The following is a 4,493-nucleotide window of genomic DNA, read 5'->3' as shown; positions in this document are numbered from 1 at the left end:
TGGTGGTGGCTGTCTGGTCCATAATGCTTCCTAGGATAAGTGAATATCCACCTGACTCCCTGTAGTAGTTACCTGTGAAGTTTGTAAGGAGGCCTGCCAGGTGTGTGGCTCAGTAAGCACGCAGCTCTTGTGTGAGCATGCTCTTAGTCTCCTTTGGTGCCAGAAGGCAAGGGGAAGTCACCCTTGTAAAAGTTGCATTATGGAGTTGGTTGATGTAAATTGGAACAAACTTGCTCAGTATGCAAGTGCACAGCCCTTTTTAACTTCCAGGTGGCTGGAATGCTTTGAAGGGCTTGGGGTGTGAGATTTTTTTATTATTATTTTTTTTTTTTTTGAGGCAACATCAAGGTGGCAGAGGCTTGGTGATTCCTCATGCCCTGTGCTGTTCCATCACAGACTAACAAAGGGGCTTGTGGCATGTTAAGACAGGGCCAGGTCACTACCTGAGCAACAAACATTTTTCAGCAGTAAGGTAACAAATTATAATGGGAGGGGAGAAGGATACAGCCAGGTTGTGCACTACAACTAAAAAGTTTTTGTAGGCAAGGCTTGGGACTACAGTCAGTAAGTGAGAGAGCTGTGGAGAAAGTGGGGGGCTGGCAGGGGGAAGAGGCGGAGTATTCATGGTCAAAATCCTGGGGGGAAGGGAAAGCAGCAGCCGTGCTGTAAGAGTGTAAAGGTAACAGTAAAGTTGATGGGGGTGAGGGTAAGGAGTTTGCACACATGGCTCGTGGTGGTAGGCACATTGAATAGAGGTATCTGAGCAGTATCAAAAGACACTGAATGTCCCCCTTTCCCACATCACGAGGAAGTACTTTCTRCTATGTGGTTAAATAGGAGTTCTGCTACCTACGGATAAACATCTGCAAATTAGCACACTGAAGTAATTTATGTGCATGAATCCCAAAYGGCTAACTTCAGTTTTGAGAAAACGGGAAATTCCAGAACAGGGAGAGCTTAATGTGCCAGGATTCAGCAAGAGCAAGTGAGATGCGGGGTGATTAAGCTGATGAGCCAGATGTTCATCCTMGGGAAAGTAATAGGAAAGCTGAGCTAAGATTCAGTTAATGTCAGTTGACACAGCCCAACAGAAAACAGATCTTGTCAAAACCTAGCCTTTCCCTTGCAATTAGAGATCTAGCTGATAATGGCCAAGATGAACATTCAAGACGCTTCTGTATTTTCAGATGTTATTTATAAGCTTTGTAAATGTTTACAAGAGAAGAAAGTAACAGGTACTTGAGCTAGTCTAGCAGCCAAGAGCAGATCAAGAACCTGTTTGTTAGAAGGTTGCAGCCGGGCACGTTCAGGCTGGATGGTGAATGCAGGAGCGAGTGTGTGAAAAGAAAAGTAAGGCTGATCTACTTGGAATAAAGTACAGTAGAAAAGGATAAAGTCTCCTTTTTGGTGTTTTCTGAAGACTGTGCCCTAAGCCAAATAACCTGGTGCAGTCTGTGAAGAATAAAGCAGGAAGTTTTGCAAGTGATGAGGGGACACCAGAAAACCTTTAATCTGCATGCATATGTGAGTGGCTACTCTTACAGCAACCTGATAGAGGAAACTAAATTTGGTCTGTAGGGGCATGCTATTTTGATGTGATCTGCATTTTTGTAGCCTTTAATTCTCAGGAAAAAATAAATACTCCGGTTCTGGGTCAGAAAGTTGGACCATCTGGAAGCTTTTCAAGTGAGATTAATTTCGGAAGTCACATATTCGGGCTGCAATGTGATTAATCGCTTCRGTTGCCCAGGCAGAAAGCCTTGAAGGAGGCACCCTGATGCACTCGCTGACACAGAAACAAATGCCAAACATTGTGCACGCAGCTGACGGTCAGGCRGTGGGGCTGGGTGCTAGGGAAGTCCTTTGCAAGGGCACTGGCTAGTCCGGAGGCATCGTTAGGGTACCTCTGTGGGACTTTGTCTAAGACGTTTGAGGTAGCTATGAGAGCTGCAGCCTTTCAGCCTAATTTCCTTAAGTTCAGTTGCTTGGATTTTTGCTACTACCCAATTAAAATTTATATTAGCTGTAACAAATTAAATGAGCTCTGCAAGTTTCCGTTCTCCTTATTAAACAAGCTTTTCCAGTTTTAAAATAAAGGCGAGCCTTAATAAAGCCATTCTCGGTTAAATGTTTCCTTTGCAGGATGAGAGTTCCTCAAATGAATGAGGGCTTTTGAGCTCAGTTCAGCATAGCGAAGCCTAGACGAGGCTTAAGCTTGAGAAGGACATTTAAGAAGAGCTCAGACCAGTTACGGTGCAGGGAAGCTGCTGGTTCCTTGCAAGCTTTGTAATTCAGAAGGCAGTGTAAGACGTAAGACAAGACCTGCCCGAAGTTACGCTGAGTTAGCACGTAACTGTATAAACTTGTGCTTGAAAGTTTCACCTTCTTCTGAAGCATCTTAGCTTGATCCTGTTTGGAGACAGCATAGYCGAGAGAGAAGAAATAGCCCTTCTATGCAGGTTTTACCTCCTGCCGGGCACRGAGCACAGGCTCCTGAACGCAAGGCTCTGGGTGCTTGGAAAAGAGGGCGGCAAAGCCTGGCCCAGGCGCGCTGGGTGTCTGCCTAGAGCCAGGCTGGAAAGCGGCAGCCCCGGCCTGGCGCTCGGCGGGGAGCAGCCTCTCGCTGCCGGTGCTTCCCCGGGCGCATGGGGCGCTGCACCCTGACGCCTCCGCTTCGCCCGGGGGCGGAGGTGAAGTTGACCTAGGAGTCCTGCAAATCATCTGCTAATAAACCCATTGTAAAGGGCAACGTTTTCTGTAACGTGAAAAATAAATAAAGGAGATGCCGCATTCATGCTGCTTCATTCTCTGCTTCTTCCCGTGGGTAAACACCAGCATTATATCCCAAATAAAGCCTGGGAGAGGAAGGAAACCCTGACCCGCTGCTCTCTCCCGGTGACGCAGGGTTACGTGGCGGCTGAGCCAGGCCGGACCCCCAGCCCCATCTCCAGGCTGCGCTCCCCCGCGCCGGGGAGTCTGGAGGCGTTCGGTTTGGCTGACGAGAGCCAGCGGCTTTGGCCCAAAGCGCGTAGCAGAGGCTGCGACAAGGAAGACGCCGAGAGGCGGCGATGGGCTCCAGCTTGCTRGCAGGGTTAGCCCACGGCTCGCAGAGGGCGTGTGGTGCTCAGGCGCACGCGCGACTGCTACAAGGCCTTTTGCTGCAGAGAAAAGCCAATTAAGATGTAACTGCCGCTGACGTTACCCTAAGCTTTTTCACCTATCACCACTTCAAAGAGAAAAAAAGAAAAGCAGAGGGAAACAAATTATGTACTTGCAATCTAAGATTTATACAGAGTGCGTTGTTGCTTAGTCCATGAAAAGATCAAAAAAAGGAGAGCTTTGAATAAAGATCACCTACAAGGAACACTGGACTACTAGTATTACCCTCCCCCCCCCCAAAAAAAAGAGAGGATTTTAACAAGCACGGTTCAGGTCAAAACGCGGGCACATGCACCAGCACATTCGCAGAGGCTGCTTGCTCAGGCGTTCCCAGGCCAGCGTTAGGAGGGCAAAGCGCTGCGCCGGGCTCTCCAGTGGCTCTGTAAGCTGCACCGCTCTATTTCCAGCGCGCTCTGCTCTGCATTTCCAGCCTTGGTGGAGCTGAGCTGGCTGGGAAGCCTTGTGGTTGCGCAGACGGCCTGGCATTCGTTGGGCTCCTCTCTACCCTGGGACACGGCGGTGCGCAGGGTTTCCCGTGAGCGGTCAGGTACCGGCGAGAGCGTTGGCGCTGCTGCAGAGAGGCCCCGCCGCGGCGGCCGCGCTGGCCGCTTCGCCCCGGAGGAGCTGCTCTGGGGGCTTTCTGGGGGCGGCTGCGGTCGGGAGCTGCTCCCGCGGCCGGGGGCGCGCGGTCCAAGGGCAAACGGCGGTGAAGGAGCAGGCCTGCGCCGCACGGAGCCGAGCGCCGGGCGTTTTCCGGGGGGCGAGGGGGCGGCCCTCATCCCTCAACTTCTCCACAAGGTAGGGGTGTGTGTGTGGGGTGGGCACGCCAGCCCCCTCCCCACAGGGCTCCGGCTTCCCGCGGCGCTCGCCRAGGAACGGGCCGCAGGGGCCAGCCGGTCGGAGGGAGGGCCAACAGCTTGAAAAATGAGATAAACCGAAACGAAACAGAATAAAAACAAGAATAAAATGCCTCTGAAGCCGAAATGACCCCCGGTCGTCACGACCGGGGCCCCTCCCAGCCGCGGTCCTGTTGCTCCGCGGGGCCGTGGGGAGCCCGGACCTTCGGCCTCTGAGCGATCCCGTGCTTTGGGGTATATGTAATTTTTTCCCTTCCCCTCCCTGTGTCTCAGTGAATGTGTAATGGCTTTACGACTTCCTCCCGGCGGAGCCGAACCCCTCCTCTGCGGGCACGGGGCCCGCCCCCCGCCTTTCGAGTCCCGGAGGGCTTTTATTTCGGGATTTATCCGCCCCCCACGCCACCCCCCGGGGGAGCTACGAGCCGCCCCGACGCTGCCGCACGGAGCCTGCGGCCGCGCCTGGGACGCTCCTCGCCA

This window comes from Rhea americana, unplaced genomic scaffold (assembly GCF_003343005.1).
Source record: "Rhea americana isolate MKP2758 unplaced genomic scaffold, rheAme1 scaffold_49, whole genome shotgun sequence".
NCBI classification, from domain to species: Eukaryota; Metazoa; Chordata; class Aves; order Rheiformes; family Rheidae; genus Rhea; species Rhea americana.
The sequence above is the reverse complement of the archived record's forward strand: the minus strand, read 5'-3'. Positions refer to the sequence as shown.